The sequence below is a fragment of the Fundulus heteroclitus genome, chromosome 21 (genome assembly GCF_011125445.2).
Source record: "Fundulus heteroclitus isolate FHET01 chromosome 21, MU-UCD_Fhet_4.1, whole genome shotgun sequence".
NCBI lineage: Eukaryota > Metazoa > Chordata > Actinopteri > Cyprinodontiformes > Fundulidae > Fundulus > Fundulus heteroclitus.
In genome coordinates, this window is record NC_046381.1 from 17,018,020 (window position 1) to 17,030,846 (window position 12,827).

Consider the following 12,827-nt stretch of genomic DNA (forward strand, 5'->3'; position numbering starts at 1 on the left):
TCTACGACTCAAACTGGCTTTGTAGTCCATGTGAAAAAGAACGATAATGAGCAGGAAGGTAAGGAGGATGCTGTGTTGTCTTTCAAAAGCATTTTTATGCATTAAAACCAAAGGGATGGGTTTTATAATGTTATGTGACAGAGAAATACAAAGTCAGGAATAGGACCCATTGGACTGGATGCAGAACATCTTTCACCATCCAGCAAAAATGTTTCTATTGGATTTAGGTCTGAACTTTGACTGGGCCATTCTAACGCATGAATGTGCACTGATCTAAACCCTTATTTATTAATTTAGCTGCATGTTAAGATTATGTTGTCCTGTTGAAAGCTAAACCTCCACCCCGGTCTATTGTCTTTTATACACTCTATTCTGTTTTCTTCCAGGATTGCCCTGCATTCACTTTAATTAATTTTTCCCCATCAACCTCGACCAGCTTCTGTGTCCCTGCTGGAGAAAAGCGTCCCCACAGCATGCTGCTGCCACCAACGTGTGTGTGTGTGTTATTTTGCATGCAAGCCCAAAAGTTCAATTTGATTCTTATCTGACCAGGGCACCTTCTTGCAAATATTTGCAGTCCCCCCACATGGTTCGAGGGAAACTCCAAAATGAACTTCCCACAGCTCGCTCTCAACAACGGCTTTCTTTATTCTACTCTCCTATAAAGGCCAGATTTGCAAAATGTATGACTAATAGTTTTCCTGTTGACAGATGCTGCCAGGTCAGATGTGGGTCTTTGCAGTTTCCCCAGAGAAACTTTACTGATTACTGCCATTGTGTAGGGTGTCCAAAGCTTGAGATATAGATTATATAAATTAACTTTAAAGTTTTAACTTTATCTCTGACCTGTTTGCTGTGTTCCTTGGTAATCATGATCCTGTTTGTTTCCTAATCTTCTCTAACGAACCTCTGGGGGCTTCACAGAAGAGCTGGATTTATGCTGAGATTAAATTAGGAGACTTCTGAAGCCAATTTCGTTAGGATGGCTTGTACGAAAACACAGTTGCAATATATATATATATATATATATATATATATATATATATATATATATATATATATATATATATATATATGGCACCAGCAACCCCGCGACCCCATGAGGGACTAAGCGGATTAGAAAATGGATGGATGGATGGATGGATATATATATATATATATATATATATATATATATATATATATATATATATATATATATATATATATATATACATTATTAAATCCACTTTAAAATTAATATGGTGGTTTGCGTTGGTCTATCACTTAAAATCCCAATGAGACACAGTGAAAGTTTGTGGTTGTAATGTGACAAAATGCGAAAAAGTTCGAGAGGGATGAATACTTCTGCAAGGTGCTGCAAAGTAAACGTCAAACTCATCAGTTGAAAAAAAACGACACAAAATTGGATTTCACAAACTTTAAAGGGTCCAGTTTAAATAACAAGCTTGCGGGAAAAATAGAAATCAGCTTTTTATTTCAAGTCTAATGAATGTCCTGGCGCCCAATCTGCATATTTATGTTGGCAGAAATATTTTCAAGTCTTTTAATCACAGTAAGCACGACTCCTAAAACAAGTCTCTGCATGTATTTATGTGCTTATTTTTCTTTTGAGTGCCCTAAATCTCCCCACCGGATCAAAGTGTTATCTTATCAAGAGCTTTGCTTGGTGACTATACATGCTGAGCTTGTGGTGCATGCACGAGTACGAACACACAGCGGCCGTATACGATCTGTGACTGAAAGCTTCCAGAGTGGTGTGTGTGTGTGTGTGTGTGTGTGTGTGTCTTTCTCTCTGGATGAGTTACGATCAGGCAGCCAGACACATGGAAGTCTGGCTGCCTGATCGTAACTCACACACAAGCACAGAGAGATATGAACATGTTTCCACGAAAAACACGAACAACCGTGCGATGCTACATACAGCGCATATGTACAGCACATGCTGGCATGCGTGCGCGTGCGTGCACCCCTGCTGGTGAGATGGGCTCCCAGTGATAAATTGTGGAATGCTATCTGTTATGAGTATGAATGATGAATGTAGTAAAGTGAGCCATGGAAAGAAAAAAAAAAAAAAAAAAAAGCCTTCCCAGACAGGTTAATCTCCAATAAATTCTCCAGATGTCAACATAAACGAGAGAGGGGCAAGAGACAGAAAGAAGGGTGGGAAAGAGAGGGAAAAAAAAGAGAGGGTGACAATACAATGATTTGATGACAAAAGCTTTACGCTGGACGTTTTGGAAATCCTCTATGTGAATGAGTTAGGTGAGAAGGAATTGAGTGTTTGCTTATATGTGACTGCTGCAAGTTCTTTTTCAGGTCTGTGGACAGGAGGCTGTGATATATGGTGCGATCATGGTGAACAGTGGGCACTTTGCTCAGATCATCTGTCAAAAGTCCAGCTGAGGCCCTGTCTAGGCGCTGAAAGAAGAAGCTGTTCTCCGAAAGATTTTTTTTTTTTGCTTTTAAAGTAATACCTAGACCATGAAGACGTAGTGGACCTCGTATAATAAAAAAGAAAGAAAAAAAGAGATGGCGCTCCTTTGACAGAGAGAAAAAAAAGAGAGAAAATTAAGATTTGTGGTGCCTACAGTGATATAAACTAAATAATATTATACTACTGTTTAGTTTTTCCATTTGTGGCCTTCTTGAGAGATTCCTCTTTAATTTACACTTGGCGATGCAAATACATGTGCAAATTTGAATACAAAATGCTCCTCAAATTAGCGAGTCAAGTTTCAAAACACTCATCATACTCCACCAAAAGATAACAAGTCACGGCAGTTCACTGCTTCAGCTAATCTTATTTTGGTTGTCACTGCCAAGCATGGTGGTGGCAGAATAATGCTGTGGAGATGTTTTAATGCCAGCTGCACTGACAGTGGAAGCATCAAGATTAAGTGATCAACTAGTTAGATGGTTAAAACTTGGTGTTTGTATGAGAAAATGATCTAAAGCACATTGGTCAATCAAAACTGGTTCGCAAACAAATAAAGGAAGCTATCCTTTCAGCCATGAGCCGGATCCGATTCAAATTTGGGTTATCTTTCCTTTCCAGCTTTACGTCATATTTTAGAATACATTAACTAAGTTACTTAACTTTGGTAACCTGCCTTAACTATGAACTTAACTGACGTCCCTTTCTTAAGGCACAGGGTCAAATGTGACGTTGTCCACCCTTTGCAGCTACAACAGCTTCAGCTCTTTCGGGAAGGCTATTCACAAGGTTTTGGTGGTGTTTATAGGGACTTTTTCACCATTCTTCCAGAAGCACATTTATGAGACGCTGTTGTTGGACTAGAAGGCCTGGCTCTCAGTCCCCGCTCTAATTCATCTCAAAGATGTTCTATCGGGTTGAGGTCAGGACTCTGTTCAGGCCGGTCAAGGCCATCCACACCAAACTCCCTCATCCATGTCTTTATGGACCTTGGTTTGTGCACTGTTGCACCAGACTTTTTGGAAGAGGAAGGTGCCATCTCCAAACTGTTCCTACAAAGTTGGCAGCATGGAGTTGTTCAAAATATCTTGGGATGCTGAAGCATTCAGAGATCCTTTCACTTGCACTTAGGGGTCAATCTCAGCTCCTGAAAAACAACCCCACACCAGAATCCCCCCTCCACCAAACTTACAATTGGCACCAGGGGTGCCGTCATAAATTTTGGGCCCCATGACAAAAAAATCTAAATAATTCCAAAAGCTCATATGTATAAGATTAGGGGCCCTTGGAATTGTCGTAACTTTTCCACCTATACAGGGCCACTGCTTGGCCCAATACAGTCAGACAAATAAAAAACCTTGTTGCTATTTTTGACCAAGACATGTCATTTAAATCCCATATCAAACAGGTTTCCAGAGTTTCCCTTTTTCCACCTCTGAAATACTGTCCAGGAGTGACGCTGAAAAATTAGTCCATGCATTTATTACTTGTAGACTGGACTATTGTAATTATTTACTATCAGGAAGTCCACAAAATACATTTCAAAGCCTTTAGCTGATCCAAAATGCTGCAGCAAGAGTTCTGATGAAAGTCAACAAGAGGGATCATATTTCTCCTATTCTAGCTTCCCTCCATTGGCTTCCTGTTAAATCAAGAATAGAATTTAAAATTCTCCTTCTCACGTATAAAGCCCTAAATAATCAAGCTCCATCATATATCAGAGCTCTGATTACCCCGTATGTTCCTAACAGAGCAGACCTCTCCGCTGTTGCTTCATGGATGCTCAGTATGAGGGATTGCTGCAAAGCCATCAACAATGCTGATGCCTGTGCACTGTGGCTCTACGCTCTGTCAGGAGGAGTGAATGCTGCTTGTCATGACTTGATGCAATCTACTTGGTTTCCTTAGAGAGGAAACTTTTTGACCAATCTGTCTGATGATTTGATTAAAATTGACTTTGTAAAGTGTCTTTAGATGACATGTTGTGAATTGGCGCTATACAAATAAAATTTATTGGAATAGGGCATTCGTCAAATGATGTCAGATTACTAAATATAGATGCATACCTGAATATCGCCTCAACAGACAATAATATGGCAACAACAAAACACCGCTGCTGCGTTGGTATCTGCTGGAGTGACTAGCGATATGGTGATCATGATCATGTGAAGGGAGTTTTTTTTTCTTTTTTCATAGATTTTCCAAAACCCCAAAGGATTGCAGAGAATTGTCAGTGTTGCATACGAGCTTGTAACCGAGAGGACTTTACTGTGGAATGTGACCAAAGACACCTAAATGTAGTCTCTACATTTCCTCGGTCATTAGGAGCTGGTTGCGGTTTCTTGGGTTGTTTCTGAACGTGCAGTCGCTTTTTTTGGGCTTTGTTTTTTTTTTCAGAACCCCTTTTCTGGTCCTGGTGTGTATAAATACCAGCTAAATATGTGCATTTGTGATGATTAGAAGCAGTGTGTGGTGGTTTTCTTGCTGGTCTTCCGCTTATTTTCATGGATCAAGTCGATTTCTCTCACAGTGATCTTGTTTGTGTGTGTCTGTGGAGGGGTGTGTGTGTGAAGAGGAGACGGGATCTCAGTGTCTGATTACAGTAGGATGATTGACTGCTTTTAAGCCTATTGTCTGCAATGAGCTGTATAATAAAATAAAATAATAATACGTGTATTTCTTTCTTAGTATTAGCTGTACTGGTAATTTTACGCAGATTCAACAAGTTTCTTCCTCAAGTTTGATCCGTTGATAGGGGACAACGTCTCTTACCTTTCTAACAATACTGCTTTCTTTCTGCCCATTTTGAGCCCTCTACATTTCAACCAACGTTTCAGCCGTTCTATGCTGGGGTTTCGTGATTGAAGCAGGTTGAGATGAAGCTCCTGGGACGTCGTCATTATCCAAAATGATTAGTACTGCTGTTGTTGCCAACGTAATTTGCACTCTTCCTGTCCCACCAGCCGGCAAAACGGCTTTTTCGGGAAATATGTGACGTCATTTGTGAAATGCCCCATTGAAAAGTACTGTTCTCCTGGCAACTGCCATACCCAGACTTGTCCATCAGATTGCCAGACAGAGAGGCATAATTGGTCACTCCAGAGAACGCACTTCCACTGATCGAGTCAAGAGGTGCCGTGCTTTACACCGCTATATCCTACACTGTGCATTGCACTTTGTGATGTATGGTTTGATGCAGCTGTTTGGCCATAGAAACCCTTTCCTTGAAGTCCTACATGCACTGTTCTTGAGCTAATTTGAAGGCCACATGAAGTTTGGAGGTCTAGAAAGTAGGCAACCTCTGCACTTCAGCATCTGCTGCCCCCGATCCATCAGTTTATGTGGCCTACCACTTCGTGGCTGAGTTGCTGTCGTTCCCAATCGCCTTCCACTTTGTTACAACACCTTCTGACAGTTGACTATAATATTTAGGAGCGAAGAAATTTCCTGACTGGACCTGCAGCCCAGGTGACATCCTTTCACAGAACCATGCCGGAAATCACTGAGCTCCTGAGAGCGACCCATTCTTTCAATGTTTGTAGAAACTGTCTGCGTGCCTATAGGTGCTTGATTTTATACACCTGTGGCCATGGGAGTGATTGGAACATCTGATTTCCATTATTTAGATGGATGAGCAAATACTTTTGACAATATAATGTATTACTTACCTTGTAAATGGCTTATACCAAAATTTCTTCTGAGTGCCACAGCAGATGGCCTCTGAGTAATACTAGCGCGAGAAATAAGAGCGTTTAACTGCCGTGACTATATCTGAGTGAATCATTCCCTGCCGGTTCTCAACTTTATTTAGTTGTTCTTTTTTTCCCCCATTCATCTCTGAGATTTCTGAAAACTAAACAGAAATTGTAAACATGACGTACTCCAGAAATGAGGGAAACTGTTGTTACAAGAGCAAACTGGCAGGTCACCAAGCATCACCCCGTCTTTTCTTTCTATCTTGGTGGCTCTCTGATAAAACAGCCAATTATGTCTGATTGCTCTGAGGATTTACCACCAACTCTTAACCAAAGGCAGGAAACCAAGTTGACTGACCTGCCGGCATCAAAGGACGCCCGAGGATCATCTCATTTGTGACGATTTGGCAGAAACTGAAATAACGAGCATCTTAAAAAACAAACAGCCCATTCTCAAATCCAGCCCGCCGGTTTCGAGTGCATCTGCGAGCGCATGCATTCTAAACAGCCCGGACTAATCATCCCTGGTCCCGTCACAAAACACAGCCTCTAATCCACTTCCTTCTGAGACAAAGGAGCAGGAGAGTTATGCAAGGCCTGCAATTGATCGGCGGCACTAATGTGGAGCGACCTCTGACATCTGGCTTCTAAAGCTGGATGGCTCGTCTTCCAATGGCCCTCTTCATTCGAGCAAATGTAAACATGCACAAACCAAAAAAAAATAAAAAAATAGCCACAGTCACTGCTTGGCGAAATCTACGTTACGTAAACAAATATGTGGGTCAACGCCCAAAATTGAAAATCCGTAATGAAATGTTGGGATATGCAAACTGAGAAGAAAAGAAAGAAAGGCCACACAGATGATGAGGACAGAGTTTCACAACGATGTAAGAGTATCTTTGAAAACAAACACTTAGCCCAAGGGTTGTTGCATTATTTTAGCTTTAAAAACATGGGTTTCACAACAAAGCACAACTAGTAGGAAATAACATTGACTTCATAGTTGTCAAGTCTCCACTGAGGAAAGCTGACATTGTTGGTGAAGATCTATTAGGCCCCAAAATAAGCCACTCCATTGGAGTCAAGAGTATTTAAGTAGTCTGTTGATATTCTTCCAGGAATAGCAGGATGTAGAGGCTGAACAAAGGTGCTACTCCTGAAACGCACTCACCATTAAAGACTTTCTAAAACGAGACCAAGCAACATCTATTTTCTAACGAGATCGGCCTTTCCGTGAGACTCCCGAGTTCTCAGAAGGCTGTTGGAAACAAACTTGACTACATACTCATGAAGTCATGTTATTGTTAAGTCAGTTCTCTTTTCAAAAGAAATTCATTGTGAGCTTTAACTGCAAACGCAGAAAGGAATCTGTTGTTTTGGCTGTGCAGGATTAATAAATTACTTCTGGCAAACACTATTCACAGAAACATGGATGGGTGTTAGGAAGGGAAAGCAGCAAACACAACTATGGTAAAAAAATAAAAAATAATAATAAAAAAAAGACAGGCCATACAGAACTAAACTGTGGACAGAACTGAAGAAAATCCAAAGTTTTTGTTTGGGAAGGAAATTATCCATGAAGCTCCCTCTGTTGGCAGAGGGAGCTTCATGGACCTAATACGTTTATTTAAATAATAATAATAATAATAATAATAATAATAATAATAATAATAATGGGAAAAGTTTAGCCCAGGCAGTCCAATTCTCACACATCCATTCTCCAACACAACTGAATATTTAAATCATTATTGCATCCAAACAAATTAAGTCAAGGAATTTACTTAAAGCACCAATTCATAAAACATTCCCCTATAAATATTTGTTTGATACCGAAAACATTTAATGATGAAGTGTTTGCTTTGTGACTTTAAAAGAATCTTTTATGTAGTTTTCTACTGACCTTATAATAGTGCTATAATACTGTTTTGGCTTATGTTGTGCTGGCACAAACCAAATATCTATGGTGATTTAGTCACAGACAATAACACACAAAACAGCCATGAGACCAGTTACAAACCTGCCTTGGGAAAGAGCTCCTCGGGTACAGCATGACTGGTGGTTGCGGATAAATTGCATGCCTTAGAGCTCTTCTGAGGAAAGCAAGCTAACGCAAAGTATTGTTTCAGATTCCAAACAAAGTGCCAGGGGGAACACACCCTCCATCTATTCACGCCGAGTCTGCGGCGGCGCACAACTGCCACCACCGCAAAGTGTCGGGAACTCAATGAAACGCGATCAGCACTATCAAAATACACAAGGAAGAGAGGCGAGGCAAAGTGATTATGCTGCATATTCAAATAAGCAGAAAAATGCTGCGCTGGCACTTGACAGTATTTGATTTAAAGGCTTTGCAAAATGGGCCTGATTTGCAGCGTAGAAAACACCATCGCTGGGTTTTCGCTGAACACACGCAGGCGTGCGCGTCGAACCCCGCGCACGCCGGGCCACCGTGTGAGCAGAGACTGCGCGCCGAGCCAGCAGAGCATTAGCAGTCTGATTTATACCACCGACAAAACTTGTTTTCGAAGATTGCTCTTCACACAAATATGCCGCGGACTGCAGCTGGAAGCCATCACCGGGGGCCGCAGAAATAAAGCGCGGTGGGATTAGCCACCCCAAAATGTATTTTCTAAAGCAAATCCCAGAGTAAACAGAGAGCGGAGGAATGAAACGATGACAAGGAGATTGAAAACAAACTGTTGGTCTTTGAACGCTCGCAGCAGATCACGCATCTGATCTCGCTATTTAGACGAGAGCGAGCAATGGAGAGGGGGGGGGGGGGGGGTGAAGGGTGTGTTCATGCATGCGTAGAAACCGCCAGGGCAGGGTACTAGGTGTAGTCGGCACCGCTTGATGTGGTTTTTTTTTTTTGTTTTTTTTTACACGGCCAAAGGAGGAAGTGGGGAGAGGGAAGAACAAACAGAGGGAAAGTGTGAGAAATCCTGGGAACTGGAGTGAATGGATATCAACACCAGCCACCCGCCAAGGATAGTGTTTTCATTAACGCGGGATTTCCAACATCAAGTTCTGATTTCAGCACAGCAGAGAGCACGTCCCGGCCTTTTCTTTGAGTCCATCTCCAAAGCGAAGCCGGCCACGACCTCGTAATAAAACCAGCTCGGCTGATTAGCATCTTGGACGTGTTGTTTTGGCTAGAGAGACATTATAACAGTGAAGAGTATTTATCTCTTTGGAACATAAACTGGGAGGTTAAATATAACATGCTGATCTATTTCCACTAACTTCACATGACATGAAGAGGTTTTATTTTGTTTACCCACCCCTCAATATTTAAAGATTCTGAACCACCGAATTTTTAATATCTTCTCAATTTTTAGGGGAAAGGGTACGACTTTATACCCTTCATTTTAAAGGATAAAAAGAACAAAAAAAAACCCAAAAACACTACAGGCTGGTAAAAATGCAACGTCAAACAAAGTGGTGCTGTAATGTTTTCCACCGCAGGAACAGAAAAGTATGAGGAAATGTGTAAGCTCTGAGAGAGGCTACGAAAGGTGTCGCATCTGCTGTTGCTGCCAGTTACGTAGGAAAAGAAGCCATGCTGCTCGCTCGTTTAAATGGAGCAGGAGCCAGTTCGTTTTACAACACAGAAGCAGCACGCAATTCACGACATCTGTTAAAAACAAATATTTACTGCATAAAAAGAGAGGAACTTTTTTTCCTCACTATTTGACATTAAATCAGATGACCCTGTTTCATTTTAGGCCTGGCATGTTGAATAAAATCATTTCTCTTTGCTGAAAGCCTGAAAATCGAGAGTTTCTTTTTACTTACACTAAGATTATGACGCCTTTAAATTGTCTGGGAAACACGTGTGATGACGTCTGGACTATGCAAGCTCCTGGTTCACAACATTTGAGATAAAACGAGGCACACCTGCAGGTGCACTTTAAAGCGACACCACAAAGACAATAAATCCTTGGGCGACGTCATCATGGGGAAAATCCAAAGAAATCAGGCAACGGATTATGGACCTTCACGACTTCACAGCTCTGGTTCGCCCTCAGCACAATTCCCAGATGCATGAAGGAACCAAAAACATCGTGGTAATGGCCAGGCAAGACACAGGAATCAGGAGCTGTTAGGAACGTCATTATCCAGAAACGAGTTCTGTAGCAATATGCGCTGAAACGCAGGGGGAAAAAAAAATAAATCCAGACTGCCATTTGCAAATGCACTCGGGGACAAACACTGTGATTTTTAGGGACACATTAACCCCGTTTACACTACCCTTTTTTAACCGAGTCGAGACCAGTCCGAGCTCGGTAACTGAGATAACTCTGGAGTGTAAACGGTAAGCAGACTGAACTGAACCGAGCTAGACATAACAGGACCGTGCTAAAAGCAGACCAGTTCCAGGTGTGGTCTCAGCCTGTTTTTTTCTGTCCTGGTTATCTGATAACGAAGAGCGCATGAGTAGACCGCGTCATCCCCTTACAGTCAGCTGGCTGTCCGCGTTTTTTCCGGCGTGTCTGGCTGCACGTCCCGATTCACACTCCATTCAGACAAATTTCAGACATTCATAATAATACTAGCTTCCTTACAGTGCCACACGGTTTCCAGAGATGATTCTGCTTAGCAGTGTGATGAACCTCAGCGTCTGTCGTTTCCGGTGTCTGTAAACCTGGAGTAGACGTTCGTTTGTCTTATCCACTTCCCAAAAGCCGACTCTCTCTTAAGTAAATTCACCAATGGTTGCCTTCTTCCCCTGACTCCACAAACACCAAAATATCACAATAATACTTAAGCATAACATCCTGAATGTTACGGGCGCTGCCGTTTTTATTTGCTTGGTCCCGCCTTCAATCCCAGAGAGCAGTAGTACCGCAGATCGTCACTAGGAGGCGAGGAGCAACCAAGGAACCGAGATAGCGTGATGTGTAAACGGTCGTCAGAACGAGGCTCGGCTTGGTTAACTGATCCAAGCTCGGACTGGTCTCGGCTCGGATTGGTGTAATAAGGGTAGTGTAAATGGGGCTATTCTGTGGTGTTTAGCGACTGAAATTGAACTGTTGGGGCCAATTTTCATATCTGGAGGAGAAAGGGGTGAGGGAGGGAGGAAGGAAGGCCACCGGATTACATCTTGGGCTTGAAAGTATGGGGGTGGCAGCATCATGCAGCAGGAGGGACTGGTGCACTTCACACAACAGATGGCATTATGAGGAAAGAACATAATGTGGAAATATTGTGGCAACATCTTAAGACAGAAGAGGAGAGGAAGTTGGGCCATGGCAGCAAATGGGTCTTCAGAATTGGATAAGGACCTACGAGGGGATTCAGGAAGACAGAGTTACTGTGACAGGGGCGCCACCAAATCAAAACCTTACCTCCATAGAAAGACTGAGTGCAAATTTAGAAATCTGACTTAGTTACACCAGTTCTGTCAGGAAGAAACCATCACTCCAAAAGCAATATAAAAAGCCAGATTACAGAGTTTGATCATAATGATCAATGCTACATTTTGGAGGGGGAATGAAAAAGGACACCTTCCAAGCCTGTGAACACCACGCAAACTTCCGAACGCCACGACAAGGTTGGCAGCATCGTTTTGTGGGGGGTGTTTTTCTGCAGGAGGGCCGATGTTCTTCAAGAAACACATGCCATCGCAAGTAAGAAACACTGTGTAAAGACAGTGAAGAAACATCTCAGAAATGTAGTGCAAATGGGAAATCAAGTGGAATGCCAACAATTCACGAGAGAGGTACATCTACTGTAACGAAGCATCAACAGAGCAAGGCCCAAAAAAAAAAGAAGAACAACAGGAAACAAGGCTAATCTTGTTCCATGTGTCGTCGATGACTTTCAGCTCCCCCCCACACACACTCTCTGCCCTACTTCCATCCTCTCACATATCCACTGTGCCAACAACTCGGCGACCGAATCATTAGCACAAACAAACACTCTGGAACAAGTGCCAGTAACTATGCTGTGAGCTGCCTCGAGACAAACGCTGCTGCTTGGCCGGACGGAGCTTCCCCCAGCGGCTGTTTTCCAATCAGACGAAAAGAAAGGCTTAGCAGGTAGGCTCGGGCTTTTGTCTCCTGAGAACGCCCTCGGTGCCAGCCAAAGGTCTTCAACCTGCTCACTTGGGCAACATAATGACATTATAAGACTTCTAATCTGACCATGAGACTATTAGCAAATTTTAAACAGCAGCACAAAAAAATTAAGAATTCACGAGTGCTTTGTTCTAAACAGAGAGGTGCTTTAACACTAAGCATCAGATGATAAGTTTAGGGCTAAATACATTGAACACAAATTGACGATGTCCTGCAAGACATACGCCTCAAAGGTTTGCTCAACACAGCTTTGTAAGCAAGCACAGGATTTCATTACAAACCCAGAAGATATGAAACATCCTCTCAAAGGAACACACATTGTCAGCATGTCTCAATTACAGCCTGAACGCTTTATGTAAGAAACGCGCAGGGATCAGCGCGTAAACCGATGCTTGTTTGTGTTTTTACCCCCAGAAAAAAAAAATGTCTGCAAGCATTTACAAGCAAAAAAAAAAAAAAAAAAAAAAGAAGAAAAACACACACAACTATGTAATATGTTATAGCAAATATGTTTAGGAAACTATGAGAATGCCAACTTTACAGGCAAGCTTTGCCCAGCTCATCCGTTTCCACTAAACAGAACCTGCTGTTCGAGTGTGTGTGTGTGTGTGTGTG

The 12,827-nt window shown here is 42.1% G+C and overlaps 1 protein-coding gene across 1 annotated transcript in view; it reads right to left on the reverse strand.

The window, feature by feature from the left end:
- The window catches only part of stau2 (staufen double-stranded RNA binding protein 2), a 134,004-nt gene that overhangs the window by 35,453 nt on the left and 85,724 nt on the right, over positions 1–12,827 (reverse strand). The window lies entirely within an intron of this gene.